The sequence below is a fragment of the Castor canadensis genome, chromosome 4 (assembly GCF_047511655.1).
Source record: "Castor canadensis chromosome 4, mCasCan1.hap1v2, whole genome shotgun sequence".
Classification (NCBI taxonomy): Eukaryota; Metazoa; Chordata; class Mammalia; order Rodentia; family Castoridae; genus Castor; species Castor canadensis.
This window is the reverse complement of record NC_133389.1, coordinates 30,802,305-30,822,567: the sequence shown is the minus strand read 5'-3', so window position 1 is coordinate 30,822,567 and position 20,263 is coordinate 30,802,305. Positions and strand designations below refer to the sequence as shown.

Sequence of the window (20,263 nt, the reverse complement as noted above, 5' to 3'; positions counted from 1 at the left end):
AAAGTCTCTAAAACTAATTTAAAAACCAAGAAGTCCTCAAGAATTCCAACACTAGTTGGGAATGATACACAGTTTCTGCAGCATACTATCTCTAGAAATCACACATTGGTGAGAAGTCTTCTTCAAAGTAATTTAAAACCAATGATCAATGAATCCTGAGATCTAAACGGTCAGGGGCCACAGCCCCAAGCCATATTGTCCGTTCTTGGTCCATGTGCATTTGTCGAGCTGCCATAGGCAGACACCCAAAGTGAAGCTTGACAGCGTTCACACACTTGTCATTTCCATGCAGTAAGGAGAAGGGGTCTAGATGAAAGATGTTTCATGCCCCACCTCCACCCCCATAAAACCTTACCACCGTGTCTCTCCATGCCCACTGAATTAGGATTTTGTTCATTGATCTCTAAAGTGGTCATTGCTACCAGAAAGACCTCACTCCTTCTCAGTTATGGCACAATTTCTTTTCCAACCTCCCCACCCACACAGATTCTTTCCTGCCATGGGAGCCTTATACTTTGGCAGACATATCCCTGCATCTCTATCCATACATAGCATAGTTGTTAAGACTGTTACAGAAAGATGGAGCACATATTTACTGGCAAAATAGAAGTTCCTTTTATACTACTCTAGAAAAGAAGCTAAAAGAATGTCTTGTGTTTCCTTTATCTCCACACAGTGTATAACCCTCTAGCCAAAGCCTGGTTTTAAAGGACTAGCTATCATCCATGTTTAAGATTTGGGTCTAATGTTTCACCTGTGTTTATGATACATGCCCCTCACTTGTCCTCACTCTTTTGAGGAAGGCCATAATTAGTAAAGGTGAGAGCAGTCTATTCAGGAGGAATGAAGGATGTTTTCTAGGCCAGCAGATTGCAGTAAGAAATATGAGTATAGCTAGAAACCACCTAAATATTGCCCCACATTGCTACTTGCTTATGAGTTGTTCTAGTGGTGGATGTTCCCCTTGGTTAATGAAGAGACCAACTAGCAATCATGTCTTCTGCATTTTCTCAAGGTAATAAATGATCCATACGTTGTGTCTGCCCAAAGAGTGTGTAGTGTTGCCATTTCTCATCAACAGACTTTGTTGAAGGTGCTGATTTTGCATAAAGTTCAGATTAAGCCTACCGGGCAGGTGGCACTAAATTAAATTTGCACAAGAAATAACACTGTTGATCCCTGTCAGCATAATCTCTGTCAGGTCCTGATCCACAGGACCTAAACTAGCTACTTTGTGATTTCTGGGCATTATTTAGCTAGAAAATAATGATGGAGGGCTATTGCTACAAACGTACAAGCAAGAATCCTGACTTCAAAAAGAACCTGAGAATCAAATCTCAGAAATTAAAACCAGATACTTTCACGCGTTGCATTTCTCGGCACCCTCACTGGGATTTTTCTGTGCCCAGACAGTGTGCTTGTTATTGCTTCACTTCACAGGGTTTCTCAGCTTGGCTTCATCTCCTGTCACTGTGTCTCTAGCGACATGTGTGTATTTATATGGTGGGCATCACTTTATTCAAAATTCTCCCTATCCTCTCTCCTATCTTTTCATCCAATGTGGTTTCTTTTGGTGGTCCTAGAGTTTGAACACAGGGCCTTGCACTTGCTAGGCAGGCTGTCTGTCACCTAAACCATGTGCCCATCCCTTTTTGCTTTAGTTATTTTTCTAATATGGTATCACTTTTATGGCCTGGTTTGTGTGGGCCACAGTCCTACTATTTATCCTTCCAGCTCTAACTGGGATGACAGGCATGAGTCACCACATCCAGCTTTTTATTGGTTGAGATGGGGTCTTGCTGTTTCCTGATCTCCACCTCTTGAGTCACTGGAATTACAGGCATAAGCCACCATGCCCAACCTCATTCCATCTTCAGCCAGCCACATGAATGAAATAGGCATCATGACGATGTCAAGAAAGAAAACTAGATTCAGCCCAAAGAGCAGAGTCCTAGGCATGGTTCTGTTATGAACTCCCAGTGTGGCCTCAGGCATGGCTTTCCTCTTCTTTAGGAACTGTCTGCCCATATTTTCATCGAAGTATAGGGCCAGAACTCTCACACATCATTTAGTCCTTAAATCATTTCTCGTACATTGCTCCATATAACACACTTTCTGTATCGTTAACATACAGAAACATGTTGAATATCCTGTGTCTGAATTGGTTGGGTCCAGAATTGTTTCAGATTTCAGATTTTTTTTTTTGAATTTTGAAATATTTGATGTATATAATGAAATGTCTTGGGGATGAGACTGAAGCCCAAAAATAAACTTCATTTATATCTTATATACAGCTTATACACACTGCCTAATAGTGATTTTATATAGTATTTTTAATAGTTTATCATGAAACAAAGTTTATTCATTATATGGAATTTTCCAATTGTTATGTCATGTCAGTGCTCCAAAAGTCTCAAAGTTAGGAGTATTTCAGATTTTGGGTTTTCAGATTTGGGCTGCTCAACCTATGCTTTTATGATAGATCAGAACACTGAGGCTCAAAGAGTGCAAGTAACCCTCCCAGGTTCAGAAAACTGACTCTTTTGACTCTAAGCAAGCCAGGGCTTTATCCATTTCATGGAAACTCAACCACCCATCACCCAGCTAGTTAAGAAGTCTGGAACACAGATCCTGGTCCCCGGGTCATTCCTCTTCTATATCCCACTGCCCTTCCTCTCAACATCCCATCCCTCCTCTCATGATGCACATCCCCCAGGTGTCTGCACAGTGGTCATGTGATACTTGCAGAAAAGAGTAAGAAGAAAAGAAGGTTCAGTGCCCAGTGAAAGGAGAAGAAATGTTGTGGTCCTAAACACCAGCCTGGAAACAGCTTCACAGACTGGGTTTATACCTCTCTCCTCACTGAAATCTAGTATTCTGACTTATTTTTACCATTGCTTTGTCTCTGTGTCTGTGTTGCATGGCTTATTTTTCCCCAACAAATTAATGAATCATAGCTGTTGGTGGTTTCTATGTCTATATGAATTATATCTGATGTCATCTTGTTGAATATCTTACCAAGACAGAACAGATTCTCTGCCATTTCCCTCACTTCCAAAACCTGGCCTTTCTATGCCTATAGCCAAGGGTCCCCTCTACTTTTGAACTTCCAAAGCATCCAGGAAATATTTCTTTACCAGCACTTGAACACAGTGTCAGAGTTTGTCAAGATTATTTTTGTTTGTTTGGGTTTTTGTTATTTTTTTTTTTTTGGCAGTACTGTGGTTTGAACTCAGGGCCTAGCACTTAGCACTCTGCCATTTGAACCATTCCTCCAGCCCTCCCCTTCCACCTTTTTTTTTTTTTTTTGACTTAGGTTATTAAATAGGGTCTCATGGGTTTTGCTTGGATTATGATCCTCCTACCTAGGTTAAAGGGTCATGACACCACAGCTGGCTTATTGGTTAAGAAAGGGCCTTGCTACCTTTTTCCCAGACCTAACCTCAAACCATGTTGCTCCTAATCCCTGCCTCCCACATAGTGGTGTTACAGATGTGAGCCACTGTACCCAGCTGTCAAGGCTTTTTGAAGAGCATTCACCCTAATGCCAAACAGTGTGAAGTCCTGTGAAAAGAAAGGGCACAGATGAGATGAGGCTGTTACTGGAGGCATCAGTTGCTACCAGAGACTCCTTCTACTTGGAAGGTGTTAGCTCAGCTGGATGACGTAAGGGTCACGATTGGGATAAACACATGCACTTTCCACAGTGTGTCTCCCTCAGTCTTTCCCTTCTTCACTCTGGATTCATTTCCTTATAAATGTCCTATTTGCATAAGCTATTCTTCTCTAAAATAGATACAGTACAAATGTAAATGTCATTCTGTAGCCTATTGAGGACCAGATTTAGGAGCTGAGTTGAGGGAGGCCTTTGAACAGTCTCTGAGATCAGAGCTGATGAAAGGCACCATATACATATAAGTCATTATCATTATGGAGAGAAGAATTAGAGACCCATTAAGCAATGGCAGCAGTCACACACTCCATTTCCTCTTTCCTGCGTAGGAAATCCTTCATTCTCTACCCTTGGTCTAGCAGATGACTGCATTGTCTCATTAACTCACTTCAATACACACACCCAGAACTTAGAAGTTGTACAGATTCCTTCCCATTTTTCCATATTTTACTCTCTCTTCTTCTTCTTCCTCTGCGGTTTTGGAAGGCAGTGGCTCCTTTGTCCTGTTTTCTAAAAGCATAGCATCTGCTAAATCTCCATTTATAAAAATGCTTGCCTGGGGCCAAAAAAAATGGATAAATAGTGGGAAGGTTCAGTCTCAGAATTGGAAAAATGCTTTATCAGCTCTGTTTGAGCCTCTCTGTCAACAGGCGTTGCTATCTCTCACACATGCAGCAGATTCCCAGAAGAGTAAACCTGTCTAGAGTTGACATGACATAGTCAGAATAATGCCATATGCCTGCAAAGCCAAGTTCCCATAGACAGTAAAAGAAAAGGCTAGTTTTGAGTGATGTTCTTCCTGTTAAAACTACTTTGAAACAATCTTTGCATACTTTGACCTGTTGTTATTCCAGGTACTAAGAAATCACAGCCATTGCTGTCCAGGTTCAGATCAGAAAACTGAAAACAGTGAGAAGAGTTCATTTGCATGTGTTACTTTAGTTCCATGCCACTGTTAGGCAAAGAAGCCATGTCTAGTCCTCAAATATCAAGTATGGCTTCATGATGAATGGATGCTGAGGATTAATCCTGAGCTCATTTCCAAGATATCAGAATCCAGCCATGTAGGTAGCTGGACTCACTTGAGCCTAGCCTACTCCACCTCTCCTTGTGGCTTCTGTCTTGCCCTTTGCCAGCTCCTCTTATCAGCACTGCAGGCATTTTGGGAGGCAGTCTCTGCTGTCACTCAGTAGCAGGAAAAGGATGCCCAAGCCAAAAGCAATTCAAAAACCTCCTCCAAGCAGTCATGCAGAGGAGGGAATTAGCCACATGAATGAAATGCTATCAAAATGATACAAAAGAATGATGGGAGGAATGTTTCCTAAAAATGGAATAAAAGAAGAAGAGGACTTGTGGGAGGAGAAAGTGAAGACCAGAAGAAAAGAGAGTGATTAATGGAAAGTTGATGAAGTGTACTCTACATAAAATTAATCCAAGCTAAATTCTGGGTCCTTCTTCAGGAAGAGATGAAAGATTAATTAGGTAATGACTGCTGGGTAGCTCAGGTGGGTTTAAGACCTGTCCAAGTCTTGTCTCATATACTCCTATGCTAAACAACTAAAAGACACCACCCTCCTGTTTTTGGGGGATTTTTTTGATTCTCAGTTTCCCAAGTGGGACTTTGACAATAAAAGTTCTGACTGACCTGCTAGTCTATGTTTCTAAAAGTCTCAAATGAATTGTAATGGAATTTAAACGTAATGTAAGCACATATACACAGACAAAGAATAGGCAATATTAATCTATGGGGCTCATCCCAGTCATCTTTGGCTCCAGCTATTTCATTTAGGTTTTGAGCTCACCTATTAAAAAGGTGAAGCTCCTCATTCCTGACTACTACCAACAAATTAGCTTCTGAAACCACAGACATCATCTTATAAACAAATAGGTTAGAACACTACTATGACCAATTGTATATGCTCAGAGTAGTCTAGCATTAATATTTAGAGTCAAAGTTAAAAGAATCTAAGTAATCTAAGATAAACAACTCATTTTGCTGATAGTATACTAAGACTTAAGAAGGTCATGTGACTCATCCAATGATATATACCTAATTGGTTGAACAGTTTAGACTGGGATGCTTAACATCAGGGAGAGGAAAAGAGGAAATAAAAGAAAGAAACATCAGGGAGAGGAAAAGAGGAAATAAAAGAAAGAAACTGGAAGGTGAGTCGTGGGAGAGATGTTAAGCTCTATGTTTTCTTTTGCTGTGGCAGTTGTAAAAGGTAAGCATCTCCTTGACAATAATTTGGTCTCCAGGCCATCTCAGGGGACCAATGTTTGGGACTGGAAACGATCTTTGTGGGCTCTGATGGAAGTCATTTTTTTCCCTCTCCTGTCTTAACAATTGCACATACTTATTTTATTGAGCCTCCCAAGGTTCCTCCTAAGGTTTCCTTTTGGAAACCAAGAATTAATCAAATTAAATGTTGTAACCCATAACTTTCTGGCAACAAAGATTTAAAAAAAGCAACCTGAACTCATAGCATCTCTTTTGCAACAATGAGATCAGAATTCGAGCAGGTTCACCTTTGGAGCATGAAGTCCCTGGGCCATTTATCTTCCCGCTGTTGGCAGACATTCCCTCTGTTCTGTTAGAAGTTTTTATTTATACCTCTGTGGGAATAGGGAATTATGCAGATCCAGGTGTGGGTGCAGAGAAGTTATAATTTCTACAGACATGACTTTGATATAACATGGGCCTTTCTTGGCTGTAGATTCAGTACAGCATGTCTTCCAAAGGCTGGCCTGTTATTGGGCAGAGATAAGGAAAGCATTTTTGGAGGAAACACCAAAAAACCATCTTTTCACTCTATAAGCAAATAAGTAATACTGAATACTAGTCCTAAACCACTATAGCACATAATGCAAATTGACTAAAGACAAGAGAAAATTATTTAAATTACTTTTTCAATCCTAAGAGTGTGCTATAAGCCTTGGTATAGTCCTGGGAAGAATTTTAAAAATGAATATCTTAATGTTTTGTAGTCACAGAGAGATTGTTTTGTAGTCAGGAGATTCCCCTATAATCCTGGGATTATAACTACCTCCAACTCATCATATTTTAAAGCTGACTAGCAAGACCATAAGAAAGGCCAGAGAAAGAACCAGGGATGTATAGATAATGTTGGGCCAGCTTCATGCTCTCAGTGGGGAGTAGACAGGTGACTAGGATGTACTTCTTTATAGCAGTTACATTCAAAGTGGTTTTTAAAGGATACAAGAAGCATTTGGGGAGTGTAGATGGTGAGGGTGGTGAAGAGAGGTGGGTGGGAAGACAACATAGAAAGGGAGCTATGTAAAAAAAGGTATTTAGGTAGAAATGCCAAAGGAATATTTGGAAAACAATGTTTTGTACTATTTTATTGAGGTTTTGATCTGTAGTTAGAGATTCATGGCAAATAATGTAAGAAAAGAATGTTGTGGTCATGGGTTGTGATGTCTTTTTTCCACATTCAGAGTCTGTGCTTAATTAAGTAGACAGTGGAAAACCACTTTCTAAATAGGTAAAAGTCATGAACTGACAGCATTATACTTTGTCTGTCTTTCCCGACCACTCCCTCTCCCCTAATCTGAGTTGTGAAAATTCACCACATCCCTGCACTCTTCCTGTTGTGTTATAATTATCCATTTGTTTGGATGGTACCCGCCATGCTTCCCTTCCTTCCTCAGCACTTCACCCCCAGATTACCAGCATTACAAAGGCCTCATTATCTACCCAGGTATTCAAGCAAAGGCATAAGATATCATCATTGATTCAACTCTTTCTCTAACTAAAGCATATATGATTCCAATATGTGGACCCAGATAACTGAGAGAATCATAGCAAAAGTCAAATTACAGAAATCAGAAAAAAAAATAAAAGCCTTGTTGGTTTGTAAGGCAATGAGCTGCTAAGTCAGTAATTGGAAATGCTGCACAGAGCTAGAGATTTTTTTAAAGGAGTGAATCATGGAGGACAAAGAAAAGAGGATGGAAAAAGGATCCTGATGCCCACCCACTTTTTATTACAATGGAGTAAGAGGAAATCAGGAAATATGAGAGAACATTTGTAAGACAACTGAGGGGTCAAAGACAAATGAAAGTAAAAGGTGATCAGTAGAGCCAGAAGCTGCAGAGCCCATGAAGGGTGTGAACAGATGAGGATGTGTATGAACATACTGGTGGCCCTGAAGACATCAGAAAAATTTTAAATTGTGTGTTGAGTGCTTCATATGTTTAAGCCTTGGTGAACTGTGTACCAAACCCAGGTAGAAAGAGTTAATGAATAAGTGGGTGATGCAGGTGCAGAAAGCGAGGACTTTGCTATGGTTCTAGAATCTCCAGCTTCTATGGAGATTTTGTCTTTGAAGTCAGCCTTTAATGAAAAGTGACACTATCATTCTCAGTAAGTCTTAAGTCTGAGCTTCTCCAATTTTGGAGGCATAAAGACAACGTCAGAGTCCCTTTACTATTCTATTCCACTGAAGGCTGTGTATAAGAAATCAGTATTGGAAGAGAGGGAGGAGATTCCAGGCCAACTCTCCTTCCCTGCTCCACAGATAACATTAGCAATTTTTGACCATGGTAATGATTATTTGAAGACTTCTGAAAGCTCTTCTGTATGGTTCCATGTGTGTCAGATATACCACTGTGCATGTATAGAAGAAACTCCCAAGTTAGCAGAAGTGCTTCTAAATGTATATGTTTCTGAACATTTCTTATAAACAAAGTCTAATGGTTAGTCCTCCAGAACTCTTTACTATTTTGTAGAATAAGGTATGTGTGCTGGTTCACACTCACTTTAAAAATAATTGGAGCTCTTTCGTCACTCAGCACATAGCATAGTGGCAGGAATAATTAGGGACATCAGAAGAAAAGGAAGAGACTATGTTAGCATACATATAACAACCAGAGAAAAATCTACAGTGGCCAGCAGTGGGAGCTCTCAGGATCCAGAATCTGAAATATTAACAGTATTCAGTGAAAGACAAACTCCTGGGGTAGAATCTTGGAGAGTAGTGTATGATGAAAGAATGTTCCAGCAGCAGGGTAAAGATGGGCAGGATGAGTGCAAGTAGACAGCACAGTTAAGATAGAAAACAGGGTGAAGATATGGGATGAGGCAGGGGGCAGGAAGGCACCTGGCTAGACTGCAGTTGTCAGTTCAGTGAGGATGGATTTCTAAAAGGGATAGCATGAACAGAATGTGCAACTGTGCAGTGGATGAAGAACGAAGGATACATTGAAATTAAAGGATGCTCAACCTGAGGGTTGTGAGGATGGTAGTAGGTGTTGGGTGAAATGATGGAAGTAGCAGGAAATACACCTGTCTTCAAGTCCTTGTAAAGCTATCAGGAAACAAGAGTTGGATACATGCACATATACAACTAGAGAGAATAATGGGAGTCCACACATTTAATGGCTAGAAATAAAAACCCATTCTACAGGAAAGAAAAGATCCCATAAAATATCTTAGAATAATAAGTTGCATGTTGTAAAAGCAAGTTGATATTGATATTTGCACTATTATTTAATGACTCAGAACAAGTTAGATAAAAAGAAGGGAACATGGGAGGGTTCAGCAGTGTAGAGGAAGCAAGTCCCAAGAGGAGCCTCTGCTTTCCCCGGGGAGGACCCTCACTTTCCCCGGGGAGGACTAAAGACTGGAAAGATATGCTAGGAGTCAGCATAGAATTGGGGTTCATCTTGTTGATGGAGGATCTGGGAACCTACAGAGAGAAAAGGCTTTCTCTGAAGCTCCAATCACAAGCAGTCCATATCTTTGAACAGGGTATTGTGCTTTCCCAAGCACATTGCATTCATTTGATCTTCAAATGATCTTTATCCCAGAATAAGGCCTACAGATAGTCATGTTTTCCCATGACTGTCAAGAAAATTAAAACCCAAAGTCACAGGGCCGTAGATGTAGCTCATTGGCAGGGTACTTGTCTAATATGTGCAAGGCCCTGCATTTTTAGCTCCAGCACAGAAAACAAAACCAAACAAACAAAAGTCATATAGCCAGATTTTCACTGAAAAAGCACTGGATCTCAGGTTTCCTGAAAATTTCCAGCATTCATCCTGTTTTCTGTTTCTAGCATTCATCCTGTTTTCTCACTATATTTCTGAAGTCTTTGACAAGGTCCATAGTATGACCCAGTGCCTCTGTTATCCCTAAAGAACCTTTGCCCGTGAGTTTAATTTGTGAAGCCCAGAATAAGGCACTACATAATAGGTAATTTTGTTTTTGCTAAAAAGTGTTTTTGATATACAGGCAGTTCTTTGGAGCAGGGCTTAGCCAAGCCCAGTATGTGGAACTATTTCTATAATGCAGAACCTGTATCTCACCTGGGACAGAGATCTTGCATTGCCACATGGATGTCCTGAAAATCATGAAGTGAACACAGGGGAAAACAAGAATGTTCTTATTCACTAAATCAATAAACACTAAAACTAATATTTAAATCTTGTTGTTTTAAAGAAAAAGTTATGTATAATTTGATGGACTTTGCATCTGTTGATAACCCTACAAAAACTAGTTCCTTCAGAGAGCTATAAGCTAAGAATCAAAACAGTGGAGTTCCAACATGAGGTTGGAACTACATCTCAAAAGTATCAGAAATCATTACAGAGAAGAGACCTCATATCCTTTTAAATGGAATTGGAATGTGAGCTGGAAGACTAAGATTCTATTTATTTACCATGTTTTATATTCCAATAATACCAGTAAGTCAAAAGTGTTTCTCTTATAGGATATGCTCATTTATGCTGTTTTATTTTTTCTTGATTTAATTATTCTAATCACACAAAAAATATCAAGTGTCTAATATGTATAAGATCTAGTCCTGGATAATGTGGCAGCTATAAGTATGTAAAGGATGTCTTGTCATCTTTCAAGAGATGTGTCATAATCCTACAGTTCTCTGTCAGTCTGTCTTCTACTAAATACTGAGCCTGCTTATAATGCTAAATACTATTTTTTTCTTTGAGGTCCTGATAGCAACAATAAAAATGGGTGCCCTACCCATAAGCATATATCAAAGATTATTTGGAAAACATTTACTTTTTCATCTAAAAATTCCTATTAATGAAGAAAATTTTGAAGAGCCTGTACAGGAAAAATATAAAATGACCTACAATCCTGCTGCCCAGAAACAAACACTATGACAGAGTAATTGCACAGATTTTCAGCCCATGGTGACCACTCACCTTGTTCCCCTCTCCCATCAGCCTTTTGTTCCCCAGGGGAGCAAGGATCAATCAATCCATGTTCTCTCTCTAGCCCTTTTCCTTCCTCTTCCTCCTTTCTCCCCACTTCGGATGCCTGGTCTTTGCAGTTTTCTCTTAAGCATCTTCCCAGGTTTAACTATTCTGTATTCTGTCTCATTGCCCAAACAGGGGAATATTTAAAAAAAAAAAATTGCAGCAGCAATTGGGCATGAAAACATCCAGATTTCCAAACTGTCCTATGTAATTAAAATCATCACAAGATTGCAAGTGCCAGGACAGTAACTGGGAAGGGGACAACTTAGTCAGGACTGAAGACAGTTACCAATTTTTTTCCCAGGAGTCACTGATCTGATTGTGACAAGGGGAGATGCAATGAGTTTTCCAAAGCTTGAAGTCCCAAATCCATCTCTGCAATGCAACATGAAACCAGCCAGATTCTGTTACAAATGTTAGCTCCACTTCTCTCTCTCTCTCTCTCCATACACACACACACACACACACACACACACACACACACTCACACACTGCCCAGAGCAAGTTAAGTTATGACTAGACTAGCCATGAGTCATCATCACTCATACCAAGTGCACTTAAAGGGAAGACACCAGCTATTCTATTAGTTTTAAGCTATTTCACAAAGGGTCACCTAGTACTTGCTTACTTCCCTTGCTGATATATCTGTGGATATTTCTTAGATGAGGTTTTAAATCCGATAGTTTCCACTTCAGAAAGCAGCCCCTATGTTTTTCTGCCCTTCATACTCAACCAGTAAGTCCATGTCTACATGTTTCCAAGTTGAGCATTTTTGCAGGGCATCAAACAAAGAAGAGTAGATCTTCGAGGAGATTTCTTTAATGTCAGTGAACAATGTAAGCATCACAGAGAATTTGCCCAAATAGCAGAAGTAGTTCTTCTCCTTGACTTTTCCTCCATTATTTTTGTAACTGCAGTTAGTATTCATTATGATAAAGGAAAATCATTCCAAGTTATCGCTCTTAGGAGAATCCTAAGCGCCTTCCTCTGGCACCACCAAGAACTCTGAGTGTTGAACAGTCAAATGAGTCTCCATTGCAGTTCCACCTACAATATGGAAGCCAAAGAGACCCAAGAAATACTTCATTCATGTGAGCTGAGCTTCCCCAAGGGCTGCAAATTCTTGATCCTGAGCAATGCTTCTTTACTTAGTTTCATTGGTTCTTTCAGCAGTAATAACCCAGAGCCAAGCTCTGTTATATCCATCTCCCCATTACAGCACTAACTAAATAAACTCATTGTTGAAATAGAAAAAGAAAAATGTAGTACTTCTTTATAAAACACTTATAAGGCAAGCATAGGTAAGTGAATAATTGATGCCAGGTGTAGACGTATCAACTCCTATTGCATCAGTGCAAACTTACCTGGCTTCAAAGACCCTTTGTTATCTATCCTTATAGGTCTCATTTTGTTTCCTGATCATTTTCAGCTTATTTCCTTGCTGTGAGTCCTGCTAAATCTCCTCCTTATGCTGTAGAAAATACCATAATTATCCCTTCCTCTGAGTCTTCAATCACCACATTGCTTCCTTCATGTAGAACATTCTCTTCTTTTCCATCTGGTTTCCAAATCTTACCTACTAATTCCCTTAACTGTTTGAGCATCTTTTGCTTCTCTGATATAACTGATGCATTCACTTTTATTTCAGAGCTTATTTACATATGCTCTTTTACTATTTACCTTTATGGAGAGATGTTTGGACAAACCCAGATCAAATTTGAGCTGCAGAGACATGAGGATCATGCCATTCCTTTTGTAACTTTTAAAATCCTTGAGATGGTGCAGAGCACAGATACTACTGACCAGCTGACTAACTGAGTTGATCCTTGCAGACCACTCTGGGTTCCTGGCATACACTTTGAGAAGCACTAGCTTTAAGAATAAATTCTGCAACTTCTAAGGCAGCAGAGTAAAAAAAAAAAAAAAAAAACCAGGAGTTCAAGTCTCTTAGATGTAGATTTGGATGCTAAATCCCTTACTTACTAGTAACATCACCTTGAGCATCTTGGCCTCTTTGATCCTTCTTTTCCTCATCTGAAAAATAAGGCTATTAATACCTACCTCGCAGAGTCTTATGAGAGCCAGATAAAGGTAAGATACACACAAGAGCACCCAGCACATTGCTCACTGCACAGTTGTTAATAGCATTCATTTCTTTTCACTTTCACTTTGGATAATATATTCAAGCACAGAAAATACAAAACAGCAGATTGCTATAGAACTAAGTCTCCATCTTTAAGCAGCAGGCTTTCCTTCCCAATTACACTCTTACTGTGGTGAGGTTAAATCCTTCTCTGAACACACACACAGATGGAGGGGCAGAAATCAGCTGGACCACAGTTGTATTTGATGATGAAGATAAGGTAGCAGGATTATGCAGTTCTGGTGGATAAGCTGTAGGAATACACATTTCACCTAAAGAGAACTGAAAGTTCATTGTGTAAGCATCATCTCAGACTTAGAAGTTCTCTTAAAAAGGATGAAAATTTCAGTCCCCTGGCATGAGGTTTGCCACAGTGAGAGAATTTAACACAGTATCACCTGTTTTGTAAACCAATTTATCTGCTAACCCCAGCCATAAATAAGCAGTCATAAAAGAAGAAATAAAATGTGTATACACTTTCCATTGCTGCTGTAACAAAGTACCACAAACTTAGCAGCTAAAAGCAATACAAAGTTGTTATTTCACGGTTTCAGTCAGGCAGAAGTTCAATGGGCTCAGCTGGATCCTCTGCAGAAAACCTAAAGAGGCTGAGATCAAAGTGCAGCCGGGTCTGTGCTCCTTAGTGGAGACTCTAGGGAGGAGACCACTAGAGTCAAAAAAATGGTGTGGTGACCACTGTGTCTTACACAGATTCCTCAGGGCATGACTTTACTTGATACTTTTAGGAGTTCTAGACCATCCTGCAATTTTGTTATACATCTGCATGCCTGTGTGGGCAACAGTGCCTTTTCCTCAAACTCTCACTTCAGCAGTGGAGTTTTAATGATTTACTCTTTCAGGGTGTGCTGGTGGGGCAAAAACAAACCAAAACCTGTTCATAATCCAGGAATAGCTTGCACGGGAGGAGGAGGTAGCACAGAACATGTGTAAAATCAAAATACTTCTCACTCTCGATTTCTTTTCACAGTTCAGAATTTGTGTCTATTCCATGGTAAGAATGAAATAACTCCTTTGCTTAGATTTCTTGCTGACATTTCTTTTTGGTGGGAGTCAGGGCTGAGGGTTCACTATGAGTGCTTTCTCTACCTCATGGTACTGCTCTGTGGCATTTTCACAAAATACCAACCACCAGAATTCTCATAATCACAAAAACATGTGCTTTTCCCCTCAGATCCTCTAAGATTCTTTCTCTCATTAAAAAATAGAAAGTTCAAAAATTAAATTAGAAAGCTAGACTTGATATCTTTAAATTCTTCTGGTTTCAAGGAAAAAAAAAAAAGCTACAGTTTCCTAATTTCCTTTCAGTTAAATGCTCCTGAATGGAGAAAATTGTATAAAACGTCTGAAGAGTTGAGACTCTGACATGAGGGGAGGATTTATATTTCCTTACTATTAAAAGAGAAGAAGAAAAAACCTTCAGTTATGTCTAATCTTTCGGAACGCAGTGCCCTGTCCAACCCACAAACTGTTGGCAGTATCTGAACTCTACACAGAGTGTTCTTTTAAGCTTTCTCCTCCTCCCAAGCCTTTCCTGTGAAGTTATAAATCTCAGCATTTAGAGACATTTTTATTCAAATAAAGTATGGACTTTAGGTTGGGTCTTTTGGCATCAATGCTGCTGGAAGCTCACTAGAGGGATGGTCCCAAGAAAAGCAGGCATACTTAGCTGACTAGGGCCTGGGTTTGACGTTATGTGTGAAATCCCATTTGCTTTCCTCCACCAAGTACCTACTTTATGAAGCTGTGATTTAACAGCTCTATGCTCACAGGAAGTTTTACCCAACTCCTCCTAACATGTTTCTGATTATTTGGAAAAGTGAAATTTCTCTGAAGAGCAAACTCTACTACTGCTTGCACTACCTCATCTTCTGTTCATGGCTGGCCTGATTCCACCTAAACACTCCCTTCAGGCATTGGTGCAGCAGGCAGATTGGAGTGGCTTCAGGTGTAGCTCCACCTGGAGAAATCGCAAATAATGCCCTCTCAGGTCAAATCGGCATGTTCGCATGCCCTGAATCCACTACTGGCTTTGAGTTAAGGAAGCCTACTTATCCACATTTGATAATTTTACTTGTTTGGAGAGAGTGATATATTTTTTCAAGACACAATTTTTTTATGTTTGTTTTTTCCTTTGATTGTCACAGCCCCATAAGCTGAGAACCCATATAATTTAGAAAGGAGCAGCCCCAGCAGATTTGCTCAGGGACTCAAGCCAAACTGTGATGGGCACCTTCAGATTTAGACTAGTGAGCAATCAGTGGAAATTGCTGGGGAAAGAAAGTGTCTGACCAAAGAGATCAAACTGGAAGCACTGAGAAAAAAAACCTCTGCTTCTGTTTGCTCATGTCTGAAATGAGAACAATATTTACCCCCAGTAGGATGTATTTGCTTATGAGGATATTAGCATAATGCTTGACTCATAGGAAACATGCAAGAAAATGTTAGCAGTTATGATTTTTACTTAACATGTAATATTTCAAATGCACATGATTGTTTTTTAGCAAATATTGTCAACCTACTTTTGTTTTGGGGGCAGGGGGAGATGATTTTTTTAAATTATCATTTTATTATTGTACTGTGGGTACATTGTGACGTTTACAAAGTTTTTACAATATATCTTAGTTAAATTTACCCCTCCAACATTCTCCTTTATCGCCCATGCCCCCATTCCCAAAATAGCTTCAGTAGGTCTCATTTTTCTATTTTCATACACGAGTACATAATATTTCTACTGTATTCGCTTTTTTATGCCCTTTCCTTATAGCCTTATATCCTGGTACCATCCCATGGTACCAGCCTCCCAGACAGGACATTATTTATGTTTCTGTCCTCCATTTAAGCCATATGTCAGATATTTACTATGTAAATTATTATATAACATAACTCTACTTTCAGAATAAGTGATGTAGACCTGTAAAAATCATAGGAGAAATGTCCACAACAAAATTATTCTCTGAAATATGCAGCCACACTCAGAGTATAGAGTTTGGCCCTTTTAATGTATATCCATGGCAACCTTTTTGGGATTCTTTTTTTTTTTTTTTAATTATTGTACTGGGGGGTGTACTGTGACATTTACACAAGTTCTTACAGTATATCATGGTTGAATTCACCCCCTCCATCATTCCCTTTATCCTCTGCCTCCCCCCATTCCTGCAATAGTTTCAACAGGTCTCATTTTTCCATTTACATACATGTGTACACAATATTTGCACCATATTTACCCTCCTACACCCTCTCTCCTTATCCTTCCCTCTCCCACTGATACCAACCCTCCAGACAGGAACCTTTCTGCCTTCCTGTTCTCTGTTTTTATATATAAAAAAAGACATTTTTGTTAGTTTAAGTAACTACACAGGGAGTTTCCTTGTGACATACTATGTATATACATATGATAACCCAAATTGCTTCATCCCCTCTATTTTTCTCCTTCTACCTTAGTCCCCTTCTTACTGTCATTTCACCAGGTTTAAAAATTCTTTATTCATTCCTGTTTAGGAAGTATATTAACCATATTCACCTTCTTAACTTCCTTCTTTTACCCTCCCTCTCAGGGAATACACAAAGACCCATGTGACCTGGTTGCTGCCCTCCAGGAGTGCCGTTAAGGATATTGGGATCCCTTTGGTGCTGAGACAGTGGGGGGGGGGGGAAATGGGAATAGTAGTCAGTGCTCGCTTGAGGGCCAGAAAACATAGCATGTGGATGAAACTTTGAGGCCCTGGTGGCTGGATAGATGAAACTAGCCTATACGAGGCAAAGGTAACCATGAGAAGAAAGACTGGCACTGTGAAGCACCTTTGCTGAAAGGATGGGTTCAGCCTGGATGTGGCTGCTCCATGGGCTGTGATGTGAGGGGATAACCAGGGATGAGCTGGAAACTGAAGAGACCGATACGCCAGACAAATGGGGTTTCCTTGTGGACCCTGCTCTTTGGAATGACAGTCAATGGTTTTGAGCTGGCAGGGGCTAGAGGGTGGGTGATCTCAGAGCTATATCTTAGATCAAGACCTTTCAAACTATCTGTGGCCAAGAATTTGGGGTTTTTTTGTTTCATTTGCTTTCTTACCCTGTTCTGGACTTCTTGTGGTTTTATGCGTACTGACCCATAGGTCACGTGTAAGTAGCACTGCTTTAAAAAAAAAAAGTGACTGCCAGAAGAATAAAGAATACTCAGAGGGAAGAGGCAGGATGCAGGAAGACCATCTAGGAGATAACTACAATCATGCAGGTGCGAGATTCTGCATAGGACTCAGAAGAAGCAGAGGAGGGAGCAAAAAGAAGTATAGTATGAACATGTTCTCAGCTCATAAAGAGTCTTGAGAGTTTAAATTAAGACCCAAAGAGGTTCTCTACTTCAGATATGGAAGACCCCTGAGGTGACTGCTGTGGCCTTATGAGCACAAGATGGGTGAGGGGACTAGATGGTAAAACAAAAGCCAAACAATCAAGGACCATACACACACACACACACACACACACACACACACACACATTGAATAGGAGAGTACATGATCTTTTTAAAATAAAATAAAAATACCCCAAACTCTCAAATGATAAAAGCAAGATGAGTTAAGAGCTTGCAAACCATCACCATTTTATAAGTTTCACTTCCCATGCATATGGAAAAAAAAAATAGAGATACCTGAGTCAAAATAGTACACAAATTTACTAAACTGTGAGGAGTGACTATCTTTAAAAACTGGATTACTATCTTATTGCTGTTTTGAGCATGTATACCTCACAAAAGCATTTTTGAAATGTGCCTTAGCCCATACCTGATTATTAATATCTATGTACATGACCCTGTTGCTAATATTACAATTGTAACTACTCATTCAGTTACTGAAATTTGAATATTAAGACCTCGCTTGATATTCTAAGACAAATTCTTGGCACTGTTTAGTACCCCAAGAAGTCTAGATAGAAGTTCTGTTAAAGCAGAATTAATTAAATACATTTATTAAATCCTAGAATAACCAAAATTATATGATTACCACCACATGACATATCAGAGTAACTTAACACCCAGATGAACAATGTGAATCTGTCTACAGAGGAAGTCACTTTTTTCTCTACTTACCTAACTGCACAATGCTTTATTTTTTCCATGTTCACCCAGTAATATATCAAGTGATACTAACATTCTGTAGAAGATGGTCAGAAAAAAGCTAACCTAGTTTAATTTTGTAAAATTAACAATGGCAAAATTGATGCTTACAGGGTTAAATGTCCTGATTGAGATCAAGTAGTAGTGGCTAAGCTTGGGATGAAAAGCAGGTCTCTAATCATGGAACTCTTTTTCTCTACCTTAAGGGATTGTTTCCTAAAAAAACTTACTTCCACCTTCCATAGATTGTGTAGGTGTATTCATTAGGAATGAGATAGGCTATGGAGGATGAATGTTTGTACTTCCACACACTCATACATATGCAGATACCAGAGCTCCTGGGGTATATAGGCCCCTTCTGTACAACACCCAGGAAAGGTACTGAGGCAGGAAGCAGGTGCTGAGGACCAGTAGAGACTCCACAGTGGCTTTAGAGGCCCCTTGTTTACAGTCAGTATTAACCTTGGACTGCTGCAAAGGCCGACGCTTGGCTCACATTTGATATATGAAGCTCTGACATTCAAGAAGCTCCAAAACAAATGAACCTGAGCAAGTAAATAATTAAACCACAGAGAAAAAGCCACACTGAAAAAAAAAATGTTCCTAATCTGGTGTCAACTCAGGAACACCAGGCTGTGGGAAAGTGATGGAGCCTTTATCTACCCTGTTGTGCCTAGTCTGGACATAGAATTTATTCAGAAGCCTGTAAGTGGAGCTCTACCATGGTGATCCAAGTTCAAATCCAGAATTGAGATATGTCATGGTAAGTAGGTAAATAATTGGTCGTAGGTCAGTCAATTGTTCATAGGTATGATTAGTAATACATATTAAAAACACAGGCTTCAAAATGTTTAGATTAGAATGCAGCTCAGTCACACTCACTAACTGGATGAGCTGGGTGTATTGTTTACTTCTCTGAGTGTAGGATTTTTGGTAATATATACTGCATCATAGATGTTCTGTGAAGATTAAAGGAGTGCCTTCACAGAACTGAGGACAACATATGGAAAGTGAGTGCTTAAAAGTATGCATTTTTTTGTTGTTGTTAATCAGAGGCCCCTGGAACCTGGAATTGAAACAAGAGCAAAAAAAAAAAAAGATGGCGGAGAGTATAGGTGGTACCTTGGAGTCAGACATACCTACAGTAGATGGATTCTTAACTTACTAGCTCTGTGACCTTATATAACTTAACTTCTAGTTCCACATGTGTAAAATGGGAGGTAAATAGAGATCATTCTGGGACTTCCTATAAATATTAAAGAAGCTGATGTATACAAAGAATGAATGAGAGTTTCTAACCTATAGTGAGTCATCAATAAAGCACAACTCTTATCATCTCTTGTTTCTCCCATCTCAAGCCCTGAAAGGATTCCTTAACCTTTAGTAGGGTTCCAACCCTGAGGGCATGGAAGGGCTTTCTGTAATCACCAACTGATAAGAGTTCAATAACTGTCCCCTCAAGGATTGCTGAAAGAGAAGGTGTTCTGTTATGTGTTCTTTCTGATTCTGGGTAGAACCCAGGGAAGTGTTGTGGGGCATGCTTTCATCTGTTTTAGATAGCTATAGAGAAAGAAATAGAGGAAGTATGTGTGGACAACTTACATCTTCTTGGAAAAGGAAAAGAAAAAAGGAGAGAGGGATGGCAGATAAGCTGAATCTAACTATGGTCATAAACCCTGGCCAATGTACAATTAAGAATGAGCACAAGCCAGAAAAACTGGCTGCAGCTGGCAAATGTCCCAAATCATTCTGTAGAACGAGGGCCCAGGAGTGAGGAAACGCTTCTTGATGGGTGAATTGGATTGTGAATAAAATGCTGCCTTCCAGGCACTAGCCTTTGAATTACCCAGATATGTTGATTTAATTCAGAACCTTGATGTTTCCCGAACATTGACTTTTTAACCTTAATTGTCTTCTGATTTATTAGTAGATCTGCTGTGGTTTTTATGTTTCCTTGGTAGAAGTTAAAACCTCATTTCCCAGAATGATCCCATAACCTGGCTTGGATCTTAGGGCCACTCAGTTCACAGAGGCCAATGCAGCCTGTAAGTGCAGGCATGTATGACCCAGC

The 20,263-nt window shown here is 39.7% G+C and overlaps 1 protein-coding gene across 5 annotated transcripts in view; it reads left to right on the top strand.

The window, feature by feature from the left end:
* Nucleotides 1-20,263, top strand: part of Setbp1 (SET binding protein 1) — a 361,289-nt gene that overhangs the window by 257,534 nt on the left and 83,492 nt on the right. The gene's annotated exons all lie outside the window — the stretch shown is intronic.